The sequence below is a fragment of the Bubalus bubalis genome, chromosome 4 (assembly GCF_019923935.1).
Source record: "Bubalus bubalis isolate 160015118507 breed Murrah chromosome 4, NDDB_SH_1, whole genome shotgun sequence".
NCBI lineage: Eukaryota > Metazoa > Chordata > Mammalia > Artiodactyla > Bovidae > Bubalus > Bubalus bubalis.
The window spans coordinates 16716050-16740713 of record NC_059160.1 but is presented as its reverse complement, the minus strand read 5'-3'; the positions used below and the strand labels follow the sequence as shown (position 1 = coordinate 16740713).

The window sequence follows — 24664 nt, the reverse complement described above, 5'->3', positions numbered from 1 at the left end:
TGCTTCCTGGCTGTGCTGCTGCTGCTGCTAAGTCGCTTCAGTCGTGTCCGACTCTGTGCGATCCCATAGACGGCAGCCCACCAGGCTCCCCCGTCCCCGGGATTCTCCAGGCAAGAACACTGGAGTGGGTTGCTATTGCTTTCTCCAATGCATGAAAGTGAAAAGTGAAAGTGAAGTCACTCAGTCGTGTCCGACTTTTAGCGACCCCAGGGACTGCAGCCCACCAGGCTCCTCCGTCCATGGGACTCTCCAGGCAAGAGTACTGGAGTGGGGTGCCATTGCCTTCTCCGTAGATTTCAAAGGTGGAAGTCCCAAGGGACCGTAAGGGCAAGGCTGTGTAAACATGGCCCTGATGGTAGAGAAGCTGCTCTGACACCTCAGGGAAACAGAATGGCAGGGAAAATCTGAGACTGAGAAATTTCTCCTTTTCCTTACCTTTTTACCAGAGATTCCAACCCTTGCCTGGACTCTGTTCTCAGGCTGCCACTGTAAAGCAAATACCTGTACCTAAATAAACTAAACCATGCCAAGGAGGAAGGGATGCCCCTTTGAAAAGTGCATACTTTAAAAAGAGGATCACTCAGGAATTAACAGCATTGTAAATCAACTATACTTCAATCTTGCTGTTGTTGTTTAGTCACTAAGTCGTGTCTGACACTTTGTGACCACATGGACTGCAGCCCACCAGGCTCCTCTGTCCACAGGATTTCCCAGGCAAGAATACTGGAATGGGTTGCCATTTCCTTCTCCAGCGTATCTTCTCGACCCAGGGATCAAACCCATGTCTCCTGCATTGGCAGGTGGATTCTTTACCACTGAGCCACCAGGAAAGGCCATCATACTTCAATAAAAATAAATAAGAAAAAAAAAAAAAGAGGATCCCTGGACAGAGCAATGTTTAACTGAAAGCACATTGATACAGTAGAATGTCAGAAAATCAAGGCAACCAGACCCCAGTACCATTCAAAGCATAGCACACACATAACCTTGAGCTCTGCTAGGCATTTAGTAACCAATTAGCAATAACTCACTATGTATGCCACTTGCAGGAGAATGGTAACAATGATAATTACTGATGTTTACTGAATGTCTACTAAAATCCAGGCATCCCACTAAACATTTTATGTGCATTAACACTTCTAATCTGCATAATACCCCTATGAAGTAAGAATTGTGGCCTCACTTCACAAATAAGACTTGGCCAAAAACACACAGCTAAATTTTCTCCAATTTTTAAACACTTACATTGTATTTACTATGCACCAGGCATTATTCTGAAGCATTTTTCAAATACTGATTGATTTAATTCTTATAATAATGACTATTATCATCCTCATTTTACAGATGAGGAAACTGAGGCACAGAGAAGTTAGGTGACCTGCCAAGCTTGTACTAGTAAGCAGCAAAGCTGTACTTTGAACCTACACCAGGGTCATCAAAGTTTATCTGTAAAGGGCCAAGCAGAAAATACATTCGTCTTGGCAGGTATGTCTCTGTCACAGCTATTCAGTTCTTCAGTTGTAGCATGAAAGCAGCCATTGACAGTACATAAAGGAATGGCTATGGATGGTGACAACCATGAAATTAAAAGACTATTGTTTCTTGGCAGGAAAGCTATGACAAACCCAGACAGTGTATTAAAAAGCCAAGACATCACTGTGCTGACAAATGTCCATCTAGTCTTTCCAGTAGTCATGTACAGGTATGAGAGCTGGACCATCACAAAGGCAGAGAACCAAAGAATTGATTTTGAACTGTGGTGTTGGAGAAGACTCTTGAGAGTCCCTTGGACTGCAAGAAGATCAAACCAATCAATCTTAAAGGAAATCAACCCTGAATACTCTGGTAGGACTGATGCTGAAGCTGAAGCTCCAATACTTCGGCCACCTGACGCAAACACCCAACTCATTGGAAAAGACCCTGATGCTCGGAAAGATTGAGGGCAGAAGGAGAAGAGGGCAACAGAGGATGAGATGGTTGGATGACATCACCGATTCAATGGACATGAACTTGGGCAAACTCTGGGAGATGGTGAGGGACAGGGAGGCCTGGAGTGCTGCAGTTCATGGGGTGGCAAAGAGTTGGACATGACTTAGCAACTGAACAACAAGTGGCTATAATCCCATAAAATTTGTTATGGACACTGAAGTTTGAGTTTTATATTATTTTTTAATGTCACAAGATATTAGTCTTCTTTTGATTTTTCTCAACCATTTAAAAATGTCAAAACCATTCTTAGCCTACAGACTGTACAGAAACAGACAATAGGACACAGTTTGATGATCCCTGACCTACAAACCTGCCAGAATCCCTGCTATTAAGCATTAGACTAGACTTACCCTTTCGAAAAAAAATTCAATTGTTTCCTTAAATATTTTAAATTACATGGCATTTAATATACATATTTTAAAGCACTTTTTTAAAATTTGTATTTAATTTTGGCTGTTCTGGGTCTTTGTTGCTGCTCACAGGCTTTCTCCAATTTCAGCAAGTGGGAGTTACTCTCTAGTTGGCGTTGCATGGGCTTCTCACTGCAGTGGCTTCTCCTGTTGCGGAGTACAGGCTCTAGGGTGTGAAGGCTTCAGTAGTTGTGCCACGAAGGCCAAGTTGCCCCGAGGCATGAGAAATCTTCCTGGACCAGGTATCAAAACAATGTCCCTTGCATTAGCAGGCAGATTCTTAACCACCAAGCAAGTCCCTTTTAAGCACTTTAAATGCCTGACAGCTCACACAACCCTATAGGCAAAATTTCTAAATCCATAGTCAACCTTGTAAGTCTAATAGATCACATATAAACATTTTTCAAATTATCTTAGTCATCTTAAAATCTCAAGTCTAAAACTTTACTTCCCACATTGAAGGTTAATACATTAGCTTCTCTTATACATCAAACACTTAAATTCATAATGTCACATACATATATCTGTAAAGCAAATTTACTGGTTTAGGTAGGTCAAAATTACTGGGTTAAATTTTAACCATTGTACAGGTACTTAAAGGTCAGAGATTTGAGACCAAGACAAAACTTCAGTTCCATTCAGTCAGTTCAGTTCAGTCGCTAAGTCGTGTCCGACTCTTTGCAACCCCCTGGACTGCAGCATGCCAGGCCTCCCTGTCCATCACCAACTCTGGAGTTTACTTAAACTCATGGCCATTGAGTCAGTGATACCATCCAGCGATTTCATCCTCTGCCATGTAGGGCCACCCAAGATGGACAAATCATGGTGGAGAGGTCTGACAGAATGTGGTCCACTGGAGAAAGGAATGGCAAACCACTTCAGTACTCTTTCCTTGACAAACCAATGAACAGTATGAAAAGGCAAAAAGATAGGACACTGAAAGAGGAACTCCCCAGGTCAGTAGGTACCCAATATGCTACTGGAGATCAGTGGAGAAACAACTCCAGAAAGAATGAAGGGATGGAGCCAAAGGAAAAACAATACCCAGCTGTGGATGTGACTGGTGATGGAAGCAAGGTCCAATGCTGTAAACAGCAATATTGCATAGGAACCTGGAATATTAGGTCCATGATTCAAGGCAAATTGGAAGTGGTCAAACAGGAGATGGCAAGAGTGAACGTTGACATTTTAGGAATCAGCAAATTAAAACTGACTGGAATGAGTGAATTTAACTCAGATGGCATTATACCTACTACTGTGGGCAAGAATCCCTTAGAAGAAATGGAGTAGCCATCACAGTCAACAAAAAGTCCAAGATGCAGTACTTGGATGCAGTCTCAAAAGTGACAGAATGATCTCTATTACCATTCAATAGCATGGTAATCCAAGTCTATGCCCCAACCAGTAATGCTGAAGAAGCTGAAGTTGAATGTTTCTATTAAGACCTACAAGACCTTCTAGAACTAACACCCAAAAAAGATATCCTTTTCATTATAGGGGACTGGGATGCAAAAGTAGGAAGTCAAGAAACACCTGCAGTAACAGGTAAATTTGGCCTTGGAGTACAGAATGAAGCAGGGCAAAGGCTAATAGAGTTCTGCCAAGAGAACACACTGATCATAGCAAACACCCTCTTCCAACAACACAAGAGAAGACCCTACACATGGACATCACCAGATGGCCAACACCGAAATCAGATTGATTATATTCTTTGCAGCCAAAGATGGAGAAGCTCTATACAGTCAGCAAAAACAAGACTGGGAGCTGACTGTGGCACAGATCATGAACTCCTTATTGGCAAATTCAGACTTAAATTGAAGAAAGTAGGGAAAATCACTAGATCATTCAGGTATGACCTAAATCAAATTGCTAACGATTATACAGTGGAAATGAAAAATAGATTTAAGGGACTAGATCTGATAGACAGAGTGCCTGATGAACTATGGATGGAGGTTCATGATATTGTACAAGAAACAGGGAGCAAGACCATCCCCCCAAAAAAAAAGAAATGAAAAAAAGCAAAATGGCTGTCTGAGGAGGCCTTACAAATAGCTGTGAAAAGAAGACAAGTGAAAAGCGAAGGAGAAAAGGAAAGATATACCCATTTGAATGCAGAGTTCCAAAGAATAGCTAGGAGAGATAAGAAAGCCTTCCTCAGTGATCAGTGCAAAGAAATAGAGGAAAACAATAGAATGGGAAAGACTAAGGATCTCTTCAAGAAAATCAGAAGATACCAAGGGAACATTTCATGCAAAGATGGGGTCAATAAAGGACAGAAATGGTATAGGCCTAACGGAAGCAGAAGATATTAAGAAGAGGTGGCAAGAATACACAGAAGAACTGTACAAAAAAGATCTTCACGACCAAGATAATCACAAAGGTATGATCACTCACCTAGAGCCAGACATCCTGGAATGTAAAGTCAAGTGGGCCTTAGAAAGCGTCCCTATGAACAAAGCTAGTGGAGGTGATGGAATTCCAGTGGAGCTATTTCAAATCCTAAAAGATGATGCTTTGAAAGTGCTGCACTCAATATGCTAGCAAATTTGGAAAACTCAGCAGTGGCCACAGGACTGGAAAAGGTCCGTTTTCATTCCAATCCCAAAGAAAGGCAATGCCAAAGAATGCTCAAACTACTGCACAGTTGCACTCGTCTCACACACTAGTAAAGTACTGCTCAAAATTCTCCAAGCCAGGCTTCAGCAATACGTGAATCGTGAACTTCCAGATGTACAAGCTGGTTTTAGAAAAGGCAGAGGAACCAGAGTTCAAATTGCGAACATCCGCTGGATCATCGAAAAAGCAAGAGAGTTCCAGAAAAACATCTATTTCTGCTTTATTGACTATGCCAAAGCCTTCGACTGTGTGGATCACAATAAACTGTGGGAAATTCTTCAAGAGATGGGAATACCAGACCACCTGACCTGCCTCTTGAGAAACCTGTACGGAGGTCAGGAAGCAAGTTAGAACTGGACATGGAACAACAGACTGGTTCCAAATAGGAAAAGGAGTACGTCAAGGCTATATATTGTCACTGTGCTTATTTAATTTATATGCAGAGGACATCATGAGAAACGCTGGGCTGGTTGAAGCACAAGCTGGAATCAAGATTGCTGGGAGAAATATCAATAACCTCAGATATGCAGATGACACACCCTTATGGCAGAAAGTGAAGAAGTACTAAAGAGCCTCTTGATGAAAGTGAAAGAGGAGAGTGAAAAAGTTGGCTTAAAGCTCAACATGCAGAAAACAAAGATCATGGCATCCAGTCCCACACTTCATGGCAAATAGATGGAGAAACAGTGTCAGATTTTGAGGGGGGGGCCTCCAAAATCACTGCAGATGGTGATTGCAGCCATGAAATTAAAAGATGCTTACTCCTTGGTAGAAAAGTTATGACCAACCTAGACAGCATATTGAAAAGCAGAAACATTACTTTGCCAACAAAGGTCTGTCTAGTTAAGGCATGGTTTTTCCAGTAGTCATGTATGGATGTGAGGGCTGGACTATAAAGAAAGCTGAGTGCCAAAGAATTGATGCTTTTGAACTGTGGTGTTGGAGAAGACTCTTGAGAGTCCCTTGGACTGCAAGAAGATCCAACCAGTCCTTCCTAAAGGAAATCAATCCTGAATATTCTTTGGAAGGACTGATGTTGAAGCTGAAACTCCAATACTTTGGCCACCTGATAGGAAGAGCTGACTCATTTGAAAAGACCCTGATGCTGGGAAAGATTGAGGGCAGAAGGATAAGGGGACGACAGAGGATGAGACAAAACTTAGGACCTGCATACTCCCAAGATGATGCTGTTTCAGTCACAAGTGAACACTCTCAACCCATTTTTAAAGATGAAGTTGTCTCCTGTGTCATGGATTCCCCAAGGCCATTTGCTTCGACTGATAATGTTACAAGTTACACTCTTATCTAGTTTTTATTGTCTCATTCACTGTGCAACTAATTTCTTTCACAACTTCACTTGGGTATATGAATGTCCTTACTTTGTAGATGTTGAGTTACTTTGTAGCTTTTTGTTGAGAGAAAAGTTGGAAAAGAGGAATTTCCTTATCTGGTTTGATTCTTTGGTTTTTTGATGACATAGTTCACTTCAGTTCAGTTGCTCAGTCATGTCCAACTCTTTTCGACCCCATGAATCGCAGCACGCCAGGCCTTCCTGTCCATCACCAACTCCCAGAGTCCACCCAAACCCATTTCCATCGAGTCAGTGATGCCATCCAACCATCTCATCCTCTGTCGTCCCCTTCTCCTCCTGCCCTCAATCTTTCCCAGCATCAGGGTCTTTTCAAATGACCGTCAAATGATGCTTTCACATCAGGTGGCCAAAGTATTGGAGTTTCAGCTTCAACATCAGTCCTTCCAATGAACACCCAGGACTGATTTCCTTTAGGATGGACTGGTTGGATCTCCTTGCAGTCCAAGGAACTCTCAAGAGTCTTCTCCAACACCACAGTTCAAAAGGATCAATTCTTCGGCTCTCGGTTTTCTTTTTAGTCCAACTCTCACACCCATACATGACACTGGAAAAGCCATAGCCTTGACTAGACGGATCTTTGTTGGCAAAGTAATGTCTCAGCTTTTTAATATGCTGTCTAGGTTGGTCATAACTTTCCTTCCAAGGAGAAGCAAGTGTCTTTTAATTTCATGACTGCAATCACCATTTGCAGTGATTCTGGAGCCCAGAAAAATAAAGTCTGACACTGTTTCCCCATCTATTTCCCATGAAGTGATGGGACCGGATGCCATGATCTTAGTTTTCTGAATGTTGAGCTTTAAGCCAACTTTTTCACTCTCCTCTTTCACTTTCATCAGGAGGCTCTTTAGTACTTCTTCACTTTCTGCCATAAGGGCAGTCATCTGCATATCTGAGGTTATTGATATTTCTCCCAGCAATCTTGATTCCAGCTTGTGCTTCAACCAGCCCAGCGTTTCTCATGATGTCCTCTGCATATAAGTTAAATAAGCAGTGACAATATACAGGCTTGACGTACTTCTTTTCCTATTTGGAACCAGTCTGTTGTTCCATGTCCAGTTCTAACTGTTGCTTCCTGACCTCCATACAAGTTCCTCAAGAGGCAGGTCAGGTGGTCTGGTATTCCCATCTCTTGAAGAATTTCCCACAGTTTATTGTGATCCACACAGTCAAAGGCTTTGGCATAGTCAATAAAGCAGAAATAGATGTTTTTCTGGAACTCTCTTGCTTTTTTGATGATCCAGCGGATGTTGGCAATTTGAACTCTGGTTCCTCTACCTTTACTAAAACCAGCTTGATGACATAAGATGCAGTGTAATGGAAATGTCCATGCTCTGGAAGTTGCAAATCAAGGTACAGCCTTCACATATGTACAGTTGGAAGGGCTTATTGAGTGTGTTTACCCATGATCCTTTCTCCCTCAGTTGACATCACTGGTAGAGACAACTGGGCAAGGGAAGAAAGCTGTTTGTGTAGATGGAGCCATCAAAAACCTGGATTCATCTAAGCTTTATCTGTCTCAATCTAATATACCTGGACAAAGCTCAGTTTGCTTTAAAAGTGTTCCGAGTAATGAAATCTAGATATAGCCAGCACTACCAATTTAAGTTTGGGTATAAACCCAATGCACATTTGGATACCTAACTCTATCGCCTGGACATATAGCCGGGAATTCCTCTCAGACAGCAATAAGGACTGTGCATATTCCCTTTATCTCTCCTTGGAGCAGAATCATGATTTTTAGCAAAACAGGGAGGATTCAATCTGTCACCCGTGTGTGTGTGTGTTAGTTGCTCAGTCATGTCCAACTCTTTGTGACCTCATAAACCGTAGCCCACCAGGTTTCTTTGTCCATGGAATTTCCCAAGCAAGAATACTGGAGTGGGTTTCCATTCCCTTCTCCAGAGGATCTTCCCAATCCAGAGATTGAACCTGGGTCTCCCACATTGCAGGCAGATTCTTTATAATCTGAGCCACCAGGCAAGAGGTCTGTCACCCTTGCCAAAATCCAATTAGAAAATCTTTGATCCTTTTTCCCCCAAAGAATGGAAGGAAGGAAAAAACAATTCAAGGTTTTTTGACTTAGGAGTATTTCCCCAAATTAGTGGTTTTGCTCCTTTTTCAGGATTTTTCCTAAACATCTATAGCATACACAAATACATAATATGTTTGTATGTTGACTTGTTTGTTTGGAGGATGAGTTCTGTTTGGGAGAAGATGACATAGACATACTTTTCTCTATTTCTCCCATTCAATACAACTGAAAACCCTGGATATTATATGTAGAACAAACATAAGAAGAATTCTGAAAGGTGGAAAAAAGAAAGCAGACTGTCTAGGACCTAACAAACAAGATGGTAGTGAATTCCATGGGTTTTTTTTTTTACCTTGTGCATCCCAGACTCGATGCTAGGGGGGTCAGCAACCTGGAAACACCAGCATGCATAGACCAAAAAATAAGCTCTGATAAAGTCTGCCATCTAGTCAAAAAACCAGAAAAGGGGTAGTCTACACACATACACACACAAAAAAATAAATAAATAAATAAACAGAAAACAAACACTCTGTTCCAGCCAAATGCCCACTGAAAAACTGTGGAGCCACTCACATCCACACCAGCAAAAGCCAAGAGGGAAACCTAGACTCCCAACTTCATGAGACTGCAACAAGACAGCCCATGCTGGAGTATGCCAGAGAGGCCAGGTGGGGAGCCTGTTCCCACAGACCAGTCATTAGGCTCTTCCCCATTCCATGCAGTGTCAGTGGGGACCAGTGGGATGGTCTGCCCAGCAGTAGGAGAAGCCCCAGCCCTTCAGGTGTCAACAAAGGCCAAATGGGGACTCTGGACTTCAATCTCCAAGCAGTAATGATAAGGCAGTGCCCCTCCTCTCCCTGCAAAAGTGGTGTAAAAATAACCCATTCAAACCCAGTCAAACAGAAGACACAGGGTTTCCCTGGTGGACTAAATGTTGGGGATTTGCCTGCCAATGTAGGGGACACAAGTTCAATCCCTGGTCCAGGAAGACCCCACATGCCACAGAGCAACTAAGCCCTTGCACCACAACTACTGAGCTGATGTGCCACAACTACTGAAGCTCACACACCCAGAGCCTGTGCTCCACAACACGAGAAACCACTGCAGTGAGAAGACAGCACATCGCAAAGAAGAGTAGCACAGCTAGAACCAGTGAGCAGCAATGAAGGCCCATTGCAGCTAAAAATGAATGAATCAGTCTTTAAAAAGTGAAGATCCAGAGTCTATAACAAACGGCAAAAATTATCCAGGTTTCAATAAGAAATCACTCATCATATCCAGAACCAGGCAGATCTCAAACTGAATGAAAAATGTCAACCAATAGATGCCAACACTGAGATGATAGAGATATTAGAGTTATTTTCAGGCAGCCATAATAAATATGCTCAAACAAGCAAATACATAAAAATTACAAATGAAAACTTTTATAACTTAAAAATACAGTAACCAAATTAAAAGCTGAGCAAATGAGCTCAATGGTAGAATGGATAGGACACAGGGGGAAAAAAATCAGTTAACTGGAAGATAAAACATAGAAATTACAACAGAAAAAAATCAGACCAAAAAGAAAATAAAAGAAAGAAAAAACAAAAGAACCAGAGCCTCAGGGATCTTTGAGCCTATAACAAAAGATTTAATGTTTGTATGTTTGTATCATCACCGTCCCAGAAGATAAAGAGGGCAGGGCTGAAAAAAATAGTCAACGTAATAATGGCTGAAAACTCAAATTTGCCAAGAAACATAATCCTACAGATTATGAAACTAAGCAAAGCCCTGACAGGATTAACCCACAGGAATATACCAAGATACATCAAAATTAACCTTCAGAAAATCAAAGACAAAGAAAAATTATTCAAAAACTACCAGAGGAAAATGACATCTTGCCTATACGAGAAATTAATTATCTTACTATCCTAGAGGTCAAAAGCCTGAAATGGGTCTTTTCAGGATCAAATTAAGGTAATCTGAATGTTTGTGCGTGCATCCTCAGTCATGTCCGACTCTTTGAGACTCTATGGGCTGCAGCCTACCAGGCTGCTCTATCCATGGATTTTTCCAAACAAGAATTCTGGAGTGGGTTGCCATTTCCTGTTCCAGAGGATCTTCCAGACCCAGGGATAGAACCCGCATCTTCTGTGTATTTCCTGCCTTGGAGGTGTTTTCTTTACCACTAAGCCAAAAGCAACAGAGCTCTAGTCCTTCTTGGGAAAGCCTGTTTCCTGTCTCTCAAGACACTAGAGGCTACCCATATTATTTGTTTCATGGCCTCCTCCCTCCATCCTCCATTCAGCCAGCAAGCTCATGCCAAGTTCTTCTCACACTACCACCCCTCTTTCTCTCCTTTCTGCCTCCTTCTTCTAATTATAAAGACCTCTGTGAATGCCATGGGCTCATTTGGATAATCCAGGATAATCTCCCCATATTAGGATCAGCTGATTATCAACTTTAATGATTCTGCAAACTTAATTCCCCTTTTGCCTAAAATATCCATAGGTTCCAGGGATTATGACACAGACATCTTTCAGGAGACATGATTCTGCACCACACTATTGAAAATATCCTTCAGAAATGAAGGGAAAATCAGGACTTCCCTGGTGATCCAGAGGTTAAGAATCCACCTTGCAGTGTAGGGAACGTGGGATTGATCCCTTGGTCGGGAAACTAAGATCCCACATGCCATGGAGTAGCTGAGCCCAACGTGCTGCAACTACTGAGCCAAGGCACCACTAGAGAGTCCATGAAGCACAGTGAAGGGACCCACATGGCCACAACCGAGACCCAGAGCAGCTAAATAAATACATACATTCTTTTTCTAAAGAAGGGAAAATCAAGACAACCTCAATAAAGGAAAACTACAGAGAATCTGTCACCACAGACCTGCCTTAAATGAAGGGCTAAAAGGAGTTCTCTAAGAAAAACTCTTGGAACATCATAAAAGAAGAAAGAATACACTAAGCAAAAATACGGATCAATACAATAGGCTTGGGTTTTCTAAAATGTGCTTGACAGTTGAAACAAAATTATAGCACTGCTGTTTGGAATAAGCACTAGCTAAAAGTATGAAACCTGGATTTGAATCACAATTCTCCTGCTGGTTGGTTATATTCACTGTCTATGAGCTGCAGTAACTTTGACCTGACCCCTCATTTTCTCATTTACAGCCTGGGGGAGATAGAACTCGTTAGATATCTAAAAGGCCTCCATCTAGAAAATCTGTGATGTTAGGCTGTGACTGTCATTCAGTGAATAATGTCAAATGTCCTATGTAAAAACCAGTGTCATCGTCCATTTTAATTCAGTACTTCAGTAAATATGCATCAAACACAAGCCCCTATGCTAATTCCCTAATTCCTTACTATTTACACTGGTAAAAAGCCTTGACCAGATACTTACATCACCTTTAAATCCTGCTCCCGGGCCTTAACCTTTCCTATCCCACCACCAGCACCACATACAACACTTCCTGCCCTTAGAAGCATCCTAAAAGAGTCTGCTCCCACCCAGCTTCCCAACCTGACTTCCATCGAGGCCCCTAAGGCATTCACTGATTGTAAAAAGTATCACTTCAAGAAAATGAGAAGATGAGCCACAGACTAGAACAAAAGATTTGCAAAACACATGTCTGATAAAGGAGTGGCATCCGGTGGTAAAGAACCCCCCTGTCAATGCAGGAGATTTGAGTTCGATCCCTGGGTCAGGAAGATCCCCTGGAGAAGGAAACGGCAACCCACTCCAGTATTCCTGCCTGGGAAATCCTACAGACAGGGAAGCCTGGTGGGCTACAGTCCATGGGGTCTCAAAGAGTCAGACAGGACTAAGCTGCAGAACAGAAGCATCTAAGATATGAGAACACTCAAAACTCAATAGGAAGATGACAACCCAATTTTAAAATGAGCAAAAGATCTGAAGAGACACCTTACCAAAGATGATATACAGATGGAATATAAGCATGTGAAAAGATGCTCAACATCAAATGTCATTAGGGAAATGCAAATTGAAACAATAATACACTACTACACACTTATGAAACTCCAGTACTTTGGCCACCTCATGCAAAGAGTTGACTCATTGGAAAAGACTCTGATGCTGGAAGGGATTGGGGGCAGGCGAAGGGGACAACAGAGGATGAGATGGCTGGATGGCATCACTGACTCGATGGACATGAGTTTGGGTAAACTCTGGGAGTTGGTGATGGACAGGGAGGCCTGGTGTGCTGCAATTCATGGGGTCGCAAAGAGTCAGACACGACTGAGCAACTGAACTGAACTGAACTGACACACTTATTAGAATGGCCAACATCTAAAATTCTGAGAACACCAAATGCTGCTGAGGTAGTGGAGCAAAAAGAACTCTCATTCATAGCTGGTAGAAATGCAAAATGGTATAGTCACTTTGGAAGACAAAATTAAGCATACTCTAACCCTGTGAACCAGTAATAAAGATACACACAAGGAAGAACAAGGTGAGAGAATTTGCTTCACCAGATATTAAGAGTTATAAACAATATGGTATTTGATACAAGAACAGATAAATTAATGTACTGACAAACAGATAAATTGATTTACTGAGCAGAAATCAGTTTGTCAAGGGACTTCTCTGGTGGTCCAGTTGTTAAAACTCCACACTTCCACTGCAAGGGGCACAGGTTCAGTCCCTGGTCAGGGAACTAAGATCCTGTATACCACATGGTGTGGCCAAAAAACAAACAAAAAAAAAGTCAGTTTATCATTACACAGTAAGGCATACATGACCAAACTTCTATCATGCTTACCTAGGAACACTCTTACACATATATGTCTGGTGGTACACAGGTATAAAAATGTACACAATGGCATTGCCTATAGTATTCCCAAGTAGTGCTCAGTCCCTCAGTCATGTCTGGCTTTTTGTGGTCGCATAGACTGTAACCCACCAGGCTCCTCTGTCCATGGAATTTTCCAGGTAAGAATATTGGAGGGGGTTGCCATTTCCTCCTCCAAGGGATCTTCCTGACCCAGGGATCATACCCAAGTCTCTTGCATCTCCTCCCTTGGCAGGTGCATTCTTTACCACTAGCACCACCTGGGAAGGCCATAATATTCCCAAATTGGAAACAAACAAACAAAAAAATTGAACTCCAGTGCAGTCATGGCAAAGATTGTGGGGAAGAGACAGTGTTCAGATCACTTGTGTCTTCAGCTCATAAGTCACCAGACAATGAAGAGTCATATGGAGAAGACTATTCACCATCTAGAAATCCTGGATGGGACTCGAATGTGTCTCTTGGGAAGGAGGGGTGTGTATTCTCCATGTGGGAAGAAGGGTGAAATGGATATTGCACCCAAAACACCAGGAGGATGGACTGCTGCAGAGACTGCCAGCTGATTACTGAAACACTCCACCTCATCCTGGCCACACAGCTGAACTACATTTCCCAGCCTCCCCAGCTGTGTAGGTGGCCAAATGACTGGACAGTCGCTAATGGAAACTGAGCAGAATGATAATCACCCCTTCCAGGCCTGGTCTGTGAAATCCCCCAACATGCCATCCTCTGATACTTGCTCTTTCCAGCTTGGTACAGCCAACCGTACACGGTGATCTTGGAAATCCTGTGTTGGAAACGGCTGAGGCACAGATGGATACAGCCTGGGTCTCTAATTCAAAATGACTGGACCAAGCAAAGCAGTGTTTCAGAATTTGGAATAATACATAATACAATCCAGATACGTATATTTGCTCAGGTCCACATTCCTTCATCTTAAACTCTTGGGTCCAGTTATGTTTCAGTAGGGCTTCCCTGGTGGCTCAGATGGTAAAGAATCTGCCTGCAATTCGGGAGACCTTGGTTCGATTCCTGGATTGGGAAGATCCCCTGGAGGAGGGAATGGCAATCCACTCCAATATTTTTGCCTGGAGAATCCCACGGACAGAGGAGCCTGGCGGTCTACAGTCCATGAGGTCGCAAAGAGTCAGCCATGACTGAGCGACTAAGCACAGCACAGCACATGTTTCAGTATCCCGATCTCTGGAGATTTTATTGAGGTAAACATAGGCTATGTATTATACACCAGTCTATGTGAATTACATACCTTCCCTGACCAGCTCTGGGACAGCCTCTCAGAATCAAGCACATTAATATTTCTTCTGGGGACTTCCCTGGTGGTCCAGGGGCTAAGACTTCTCATTCTCAATGCAGGGGGCCCAGGTTTGATCCCTTCAGGGAACTAGATCCCACATGCGGCAACTAAGAGTTTCCATGCCTCAACTGAAGAAAAAAAAAAAAAACAGATCCCACATGCCAACACTAAAGATCACATTTGCCACAACTAAGACCTGGCACAGTCAAATTAATTCAGCCGCTCAGTTGTGTCCTCTTTTCGACCCCATGGACTGCAGCACGCCAGGCCTCCCTGTCCTTCACCATCTCCCAGAGTTTGCTCAAATTCATGTCCATTGAGTCAGTGATGCCATCCAACCATCTCATCCTTTGTCATCCCCTTCTCTTCCTGGTTTCAATCTTTCCCAACATCTGGGTCTTTTTCCAATGAGTCAGTTCTTTGCATCTGGTGGCCAAAGTATTGGAGTTTCAGCTTCAGCATCAGTCCTTCCAATGAACACCCAGGACTCTCCTTTAGGATGGACTGGTTGGATCTCCTTGCAGTCCAAGGGACTCTCAAGAGTCTTCTTCAATACCACAGTTCAAAAGCATCAAATTAATTAATTAAAATACTTCTTTGGAAAAATATGAATATTTACTTTGAAAGGAAGTCTATAAATAGTTTCACCTGTTCAGGGCAGGATGAATTTTGGCATTAGACTACCTAAAAACACTTTTGGTTTTCAAAATTTTGTGGATTTCAGGATTGCAGGTGAGAGACTCTGTGGCTATGCAGCCAAATCCCATAGTAAAATAAAGGTTTAGAAGTAATTAGAGAAAATAAATAATGGGGGAAATATTGATTTCAGGGTCAGGCTATGCCAGTGACAATGAAATTAAACTTTGTTGAAGGGATTCTCCAATCAGGAGGCTGATGTGATGTCAAGCCCACACTCCATTGGCTCAGCCTTTTGACCACCTTAGTAGCAGAGGAGGCTGGGAAATATAATTTAGCTGATGCCTACAGTGGGTTGGACTAAGGTTTGGTGAGAAGCTGACGATCTCTACAACAGTCCACGCTTCTGGTTACCATTGTGAGGCTGTACCAGAGATGATGAAATTAAACTCCATTGAAAGGATTTTCCAACCAAGAGGTTGGTAGGGCTGTTTCGATCATCTAGTTTTCAGTTTTTCTCTTGTGAATTGTACTGCAGATCTGAGGGACCCTCTCCTGGATGGGAAAGATCCCCTGGAGAAGGAAATGGCAACCCACTCCAGTATTCTTGCCTGGAGACAGCCATGGACAGAGGAGCCTGGTAGGCTACAGTCCATAAAGTTGCAGTCAGACACGACTAAAGCGACTTAGCACAGCACAGCACTCAGTTGTGTCCTGGATGGGAGTGCCCTTCTGGCACACCCTGTCTTGTCTGGGCCATGCCTTCTCCATCTCCAAAGATTTCTTTGGGTCCATCAGTTTCTGCTGCTGCTGCTGCTGCGTCGCTTCAGTCGTGTCCGACTCTGTGCGACCCCATAGACGGCAGGCCACCAGGCTCCCCCGTCCCTGGGATTCTCCAGGCAAGAACAGTGGAGTGGGTTGCCATTTCCTTCTCCAATGCAGGAAAGTGAAAAGTGAAAATGAAGTCGTTCAGTCGTGTCCAACTCTAGCAACCCCATGAACTGCAGCCTACCAGGCTCCTCCGTCCATGGGATTTTCTAGGCAAAAGTACTGGAGTGGGGTGCCGTTGCCTTCTCCAATCAGTTTCTGACCCAATCACTAATACCAGCTCCACAAATACCCCCTAATTGTGAATATTTGTGATGTCTGATGTGCATAGAAAAGTCTATTACCAGTTACCTGGGGTTTAAATTAATGTTTAATTTATTAAAATTGTGAGTATAAAACACAGTTTTGCTCAAACCTTGACATTCAACTTACAAATCTTGAAATTCTATTTCTAAATGTACTAATTTTTTTTAATTGCTTCTACTTGTTCTTTGATTGATGTTTAAATCAACTTGAACAGATTTACACTTCTTTAGCAATTAGTTTCATCTACAAAGTTAGTAAAATTTCCATAACTGTTTTACACCATATTCATATGCTTGATATATCTGATTTTTCCCCCCTTGTGCACTTCAATTGCATGACAAGGTAGACTTAAAAATACTCACAAAATCATTCTTATAACATATGCAGCTCTTGTAAATCTAAGTACTTAATTCACTATGTTCTACTGTTTGATTTCTCTTAAATGTTCTAATACTTTATTTGTTTTTTTTGTTTGTTTAAATTTGTTTATTTATTTATTTGTTTATAAACTTGAGCAGTGTCTTATACCTTTCAACTAAAAATCATAATTCTGAAATTAACAGATATTTCAAGTTGGAAACACAAAGCTTACCTTAACATCAAGATATTACAATTACTTCACAGTCTCTATACTAAATTCTACACCTCCTCAGGAGACCAGTTTGACCTTGTTGGAAAGGCTGAGGTTAGTAGGTCAAAAAACTAGTGCCGTAAACAATTGGCTGTCAGATTGAAGAGCAGAGCAGGAGAGCTCCGGGGCTACAGGCAGTCACAGTAACCCCCTACCTCCACCCCCGTGAACTTACTGAGACTTCTCCAGGTGGAGTTACCTCTGCTGACCGCAGGGTGAGCTTTTAGCTGGACTAGCTCACAGTTCACAGCTGCTGCTGCTAAGTCACTTCAGTCGTGTCCGACTCTGTGCGACCCCATAGACGGCAGCCCACCAGGTTCCCCCGTCACTGGAATTCTCCAGGCAAGAATACTGGAGTGGGTTGCCATTTCCTTCTCCAATGCATGAAAGTGAAAAGTGAAAGTGAAGTCGCTCAGTCGTGTCCGACTCTTTGCAACCTCATGGACTGCAGCCTACCAGGCTCCCCCATCCATGGGATTTTCCAGGCAAGAGTACTGGAGTGGGGTGCCATTGCCTTCTCCATTCACAGCAGCAGGGCATCTTTATCCCACCTTGGGTAGATGGACTGCTACCACACTCCCACCTAGAGGTCAGCGAATTTCCTTCACTTATTAAATCCACTGTATTTTTCTTTTGGGGGCTTTCCCAGTCACTCAGCAATAAAGAATCTGCCTGCAATGCAGGAGACATGAGTTTGATCCCTGGGTGGGGAAGATTCTTGCCTAGAAAATTCCATAGACAGAGGAGCCTGGAAGGCTGAGGTCCATGGAGTTGCAAAGTCAGATGCAACTGAGCACCCTTTTTTTTAACCTGATCCTGTCAATGGCCTCTTTTCTCTAAGCCTCTAATTAAGGGTCATCAGACCCACCCGCATAAACCTCCTATTCCTTTTCAAACCTGCCTGACCTCTAAGACCTCACACTCCTCCCATATGTGCCTAGCCTGTCTTTAAAGACCACAGACCTTTCTTCCAAAGAAATCGACATCTTCCTCCAGCTCAATCAGCCTTGCATTGCATTGGCCAAAGAGTTCATTCGAATTTTTTCTGTAACATTATACAAAAACTCTGAATAAACTTTTTGGCCAACCCAATATTTTTCCTTCAAAAGTTTCACCTTTCTTATTCCAGGAGAAAGGTCAAATCCTATATTGTTATTTTGTTGTTGCTGTTTTTAAGCAGTTCTTTCTTGACTCCTTGAGCAAGCATGCTTCTTAGACTCAGAATATTCCAGACACTGCCCTCTTGAATTGCCTTCACAAGCCCTTGTATATAAGGGTAATAAGTTCAATTATTTTTCTATGTTCACATGAAAATGGCATGAGTGAGTGAGTGAGTGAAGTTGCTCAGTCGTGTCCGACTCTTTACGATCTCATGGACTGTAGCCTACCAGGCTCCTCTGTCCATGGGCTTTTCCAGGCACTAGTCCTGGAGTGGATTGCCATTTCCTTCTCCAGGGGATCTTCCCAACCCAGGAATCGAACCCAGATCTCCCACATTGTAGACAGACGCTTTATCATCTGAGCCACATTCTCCATGAAAATGGCATATCCTCTGTTAAATAAGCGATCTTCACTCCTTTTGATATCTTCATTGGAAAAAAACATACCACCCTTGGTAGCTAAAACCACAGTCCAAAATTCAAATTCTTAGCCAAGGACTATATACTTGACCAAAGGATGATAAAGGTTACAATTCCAGAGCTACCTGGAGATAGTTGTGGGTATCTCTTGAGAGCTTGTGGATAAGCCTAATGACCTGAGATATTGAACTCTCCACATTTCATTCCCTTGTCCCTCACTTACACAGTTCACAAGGACAGGTATGGCCTACCTGGGCCTGCATAAGGCTCACGGACACACAGTCAGGAGTGAAACATGAAACTCAGCTCCTTTTGAGGTCTGAGCTCAACCTAAATTCTGACTGAAAACCACTACAGAACAAAAAGCTATTCCATCCACCAGAGTCTTACCTGGAAAGCATTTATAGCTAAGATCCTGCTCATTTTGAGCAAAGACCATCTATTGGTGAACTAACCTCTGTTTTTGCCTTATCTATAGTACCAGGTCACCTCTGACCATGAAGTCAGCACCTGAAAGCCAGTGAGCTCTTGCTTATAGAGATCTTAGCCACTCCTGTGGCTAAGATCCGCCGCCTATTTAAAAAAAACTCTGTGCTTATTTAAATCAGCCTGAAAACTATGAAAATAGCCACTCTCCCATGGGCATTGGCCACAATAACCTTCTGTAAGCTGCCAAGTGAAGAAAAACCCAGGCTTGTCTAGCTCCAAAGCACCTGTTCAAAACCACAAGCCCGGGGACTTCCCTGGCAGTCCAGTGGTTAGGACCCTGAGCTTCCAATGCAGGGGTTGAGAGTTCCATCCATAATCGGGGGAACTAAGATCTCACATGCTGAGTAGCACAGTCAAAAAAATAAATAAATACACATTAGAAATAAATACAATCACCATTTGTTTTTTTTCTACAAGCCATGCTGCCAGAGTCTGGGGGCAGTGGCGGAGGGGCAAGGAATTTCAGCGATCCTGCCATCCCCTAGAGGCCATGTTTTAAAGACCCCTTCATCGCCTGCCCATCTCCCAATAATTAACGATAATGATAGCTCACGTATATTATGCCGATTCTGAGTTGCGTCAGAAAAAGTGATTTTTTTTTTAAACTAAATATTACAATTTATTCCATTTTCATGATTACAGGCATCACAGGGCAGGGTGAATAAACAAGGCAAATAAAGCAACCTCTTTTCCATCCCACCCCACCCCCATTTAATCATAGGCAGCATTTTGGCATTTTTACGATATACGGCTTGACTTAATTCATTGACATAGGTTGGAAGCTGGCAGCACCAAATCTTTGTAATTGAGGATCTTTCTCCATAGCCACTTCAAGAATTTTAATTCCTGAACTACACCATGAACTGTGAAATGCAGCATTCATGAAGCTTTTGCATCTTAATATGAGCTCTGACACCTCTTGTTAAGATAGGGAACTGTCTTAACAGGAAGACTGAAATCCATCTTCCTCTTGGCTAACCCAGTCCACCAGAAACCTTAACAGTTAAATTAGTACATAAAAATAAAACTGCGCTCCCAAGCATTGACTACAACTGTTATGCTGGGAACCGTTACTGGAGCACTAGTTCCCTCAGAGAAAAGAGATCTTAACCAGTGTCTTCCAAGAAAAAATAACCCCAGGAGAGTGTTTGTAATGTCCTTCAAAGAATGACTCAAGGTCAGGCAATCTTAGACATCCTGACAAGGTTACGAGTGTTTTCATACAAGACACATTTAAAACTGACCCCAGACCAAGTATTACAACCATAATCCCCCAAAATCCCATTATTTAGAACACCGAGTTCCTGCTGAGATGCCAAAGCCAGAAATCTCAAAGCAAAGAGTGACAGTTTATCATCTTTTACAAGTGAGAGAAAAATATCAAGGAGGGAAGGAAACTCTTCCCTCCCAAATTAATCAAATCAATGCCATCTTCAGTTCTAACCGACAAGAACCAGAGTCCTCAATTTCCTGATTTGAGATGTCCATTTTCAAGGTGACTGTCAAGGTTAAGAAGAGCTTTCAGGCTTTTCTTTGCCATGACCCATGAACTCCAGTCCTTCAGCAGGAATCTCCTTCTCCTTTATTGCTTTCTGATCTGAACACACTGATGGTAGTGCTTGAAGAGGTCAATGCATGGGTCCCTGGAGCAGTGCGCCCTGAGGAACTTCTTGGCAAACCAGTGACTGAAGTACTGGTGGGTGCACGCGATTCATGTTGGTGCAAGCCTCCCCTAGGCTGTTCATGGCGTGGGTCAGAAAAAGTGATCCTATTGAAGCCTCACTGAACCCTTGGAGTAAGCAATTCATTTGACAGCCAATGAGCCATCACTTAGAGAAGCTGAAGACCAAGACTGAACACTAAGTTGCTGAGATGTAAACATGGGGGTGGGAGGTGGGGGTGGGGGTGGGGGCTCCTCAATCCCTCTTCCCTCCTCCCTTACTCCTCCTCCCCATCCAATCCCTGGCAGGAGTGCCCCCTGTGCTTTGGAATTTCCTCAAAACAGCAAGATGATGCAGGAAGAGCAGGGCCCCGAGGTGGAGGGTCATTGGCTGGGTGGTCTGTGGGGGGCCGCCGGACTTGCAGGGGGACTAGGCAGCTGAGTCGCCTGGGCCTGGTACCCTGGGCCTTTGCCCTTCTGTCGTTTGCAAGTGACGTCACCGTCTCTCCACAGCTCCTGTGCCGTTTGGACTTCTCCCTGTCTGTGGCGCCCTGAGGCCAGGAAGACTCCTCTCCCTTTATTAGGCTAACTGAAAATCAGGGGTTTTCTCAACTTCTGCTTTTGCCCTTAGCCTCTTCCCAAAGAACCAGCCACGCAGAAGCCCATGGAGAAATGGCAGCGTAACCCCAACTCAGCTGTTTAAGGGAAAAGATCACGTCTGTTGGGGAGGTGGGTGGGACTGAAGACTTGGGGTGAGAACCTCGGATATTTAGGGCAGGTCTTCGAGACTGGACATTACATTCAGGCTGGACGTTCCCTTATCCTGTGGGTGAGAATCCTCAGGCAGGCATCACCGGCTTCCAATTCCTTCAATGAGAAAGCCAGCCCCATCACATCCCAGAGTCTGCATTCCCCCACCCCCTCCCACCCACCGTTGCTAAATTTAAACCTCATCTGTCCTTTTCCTGTAGAACGAGGTTATTTTAGGGAGCGACAGCAGCGTGGTGCCGCGGGAGACGCAGCGACACCAGCGCGATGAAAATAAGCGTGCCAGTTCCTCCGGTCTCTCAGATGCGCCTGCCTGCCGGCCTGGACTCACCCATCTCCCTCCGCACCGGCTCCCTTCCTGCCGCTCCTTGTCTTTCCAGGAGGGGGCGCCCCGGAGCGGGAGGCCTCAGCAGGTCACTGGGTGAGAAGCGGGCCTCCGGGGAGGCAGAGTCCAAGACGCCCGGAGCCCACAGTGCTCCGAGGAGCACTAAGGATGCAAGCTCAGCTCATGCTACAGGCACCCTGGAAAGGTCCTAGGGTCTGGGGGTGTGTGTGTGTTGGTCGTTCAGTCGTCTCCAACTCTTTGCAGCCCCATGGACTGTAGCCCACCAGGCTCCTCTGTTCATGGGATTCTCCAAACAAGAATACTGGAGTGGGTTGCCATTCCCTCCTCCAAGGGGTCTTCCCAACCCAGGGATCCAACCCAGGTCTAATGCATTGCAGGCAGATTCTTTACCATCTGAGCTACCAGGAAAGGCCAGGGTCTAGGTGATTCACCAGTCGACTGGTCTAGAGGAACCCCGAGGGGAACCAGAGGACATATTTTGGGGGGACAACATGCAGAGAAGGTAATATGAGCTCTTTCACGGGTGCTAGGAGACTGGGAGCAGACATGTCATGCCTGACCTGTCCCAGCAAAGCCCCCAAGGCAGGGGCTGGCAGCTGCCGAAATGCAGGTTTTAGGATCGTGGAAAGGTTGCAGTGTGGTGGAATCCTGATGTGGTCAGAGCCCTGGTGTGTGTGTGTGTGTGCATGTCCACCTTCCCAGAAGACACAAAGGTGAGCATTCAGGTCTCTGGTCTAGTAATAGGATGCAGACACTTGGTTCTTGATCACTTGGTTACCGTCTCTGCCTCTACAGCTTCTCTCAAGGGTCTGGCTCTCCATCATGCACTTTCCAGGAAGCTCATCAGTTTTCACTGCAGAGAATGGACTTAAGAGGAAAACAAGCTTTCTGTGTGAAAGAGAAGGTCCAAATGAGGCCAAAGGAGATGTTTGCTGTGTCAAATTACATGAGGAGAGAAATGGGAAGCCCTGCCCAAGTCCTGGCGTCCTGAGGCTTTGGGAGGTTCTGTGAGGGAGGTTGGGGAACTTTCCAGGAGATCTTGAGCAACAAAATAGAAACCCATTTGGACTCCTGCCTGCCACCCCTTCTCTGCACAATGGAGTCGGCATCTTGCCTCACTCCTGATTCCCATTTCCAGTGTGTGTGTGAGAGAGAGAGAGAGAAAGAGAGAGAGACTGAGAGAGAAGAATGAGTCCACAAGCAAGAGTGGTCACTTGGGGCAATGTGGGGGCACTTGGGCTTCAAAGTCTTCTCCAGGCACCCACCCACCCCATGGTGACATGACCACCTGCCCAGCTGTCATGTCAGGAGGTTCTGGCAGCCATGGGCTGGCATCTGGGGTGTCAGCACTAGGGATGAACAGGAGGGACAGGAAAGACTGCACCAGTAAGACACAATCAGTGATCCATGACCCTGGAGAGTCCCCAGGAAACGAATGCAGAAAAGTGCATTTCAGAGGAAACCCCGGTTGGTCCCAGAGACGGATGATCCAGGGAGGCCAGGACTGGGCAAATGCTAAGAGATGGACTCTGTGCTGCCGACGTGTTTACTTGCCCCACCTGCTCCCAAGAGCTGGGGCTTGAACTTGAATGAAGACCCCGGGTCCTGAGTCTTGGCCACACTGTGGGGGTTCCAGGGGCAAATGGGCTTCCCATTTGGTGGCACTAATGGTAAATAATCCACCTGCCAGTGCAGAAAATCTGGAGATGCGAGTTTGATCCCTGGGTTGGGAAGACCCCCTGGAGTAGGAAATGGCAACCCACTCCAGTATTCTTGCCTGAAGTATTCCATGCAGAGGATCCTGGCAGGCTACAGTCCATGGGGTCACAAAGAGTCAGAAACGACTGAGTGACTGAGCACAAGGGCAAACACTTGACCCCACTGCTCTGTGTGGGAAGCTGTGGACCCTGAGGCCAGGAGTGCGTGAGGACTAGGAGGGACAGTAAGAGGAGAGGGGGTGAGCTCCCTGAAGCTTAAGACCAAAGACTAAAATCTTACTCTCACACCTTGTTAGCACTGAGGCTTCGATATCTGAAGGCTCTGCCCATTGAGCCATTGCTCTGAGCAGCTCCAGGGAGAACAGGCAGGCTGCCTCCCACGTGTTATTGCCACAGACATGGAAACATGACCTTGGCATCCACAAGGGCCCCTCCAGGAGAGGGTTCTGCAGGCACCTGCTGGGTCAAATCTGTCCTTTGTGCACTGACGCCCCCAGGCCAGAGGGCCACCAGAGAAGCTCCCCTCTCCCCTCCTACCAATTCATCTTTTCTCATAGAATCAATCTGAGAGCCACACGCAGCTCATTCATCCTTCAGAGCCCCTACTGCGCACCAGACCCTGTGTGAGTTCTGAGGACACAGAGAGTCTGGTGGTGGAGACAGATGTGAACCATCAGGTAGTGAAGAGGGCTGTCATGGAGGCGTGAACAAGAGGTGCCAGGGCACAGAAGACTTCCTGGAAGAGGCAACGCTGCGTCTTGAGTGATAAGGACAAGATGGCTAGGCACACTAGACAGAGCAAACGGTATGTGCAAAGACAGAGGCAAGAAGCAGCAGGGCAGGTTTGGGGAAAGACTAGTGGTTTGTGTGACTGGTACCTAGGTGTGCAGGGGTGGTGGCAGGGAGGACCAGGGAGGTGGGGGAGGTAGGTTGAGGGGGCCTCTCAAGGTGTTCAAACTTGACCCTGACAGTGATTTGGAAGTGGGGAAGGTTCCAGGAGGAGAACCTGAACTTTAGAAAAGCTACTCCGACCCAGAGGTGAGTGGAGTGGAGTAAAACACTGGGGGCAAGGAGGAGAGGTAGGAGGCAGGTAGGTGACAGGTAGGCAACAGGTAGGCGACACGTAAGAGGCTCTTGCAACAGACCAGGCACATACTGAAGATATAA

General features: G+C 44.6%; 1 pseudogene; it reads right to left on the bottom strand.

Moving 5' to 3' along the window:
* Window positions 1-20223: 20223 nt before the first annotated feature.
* On the bottom strand, window positions 20224-20750 carry LOC102393641 (annotated as a pseudogene).
* Between the last annotated feature and the right edge of the window lie 3914 nt (window positions 20751-24664).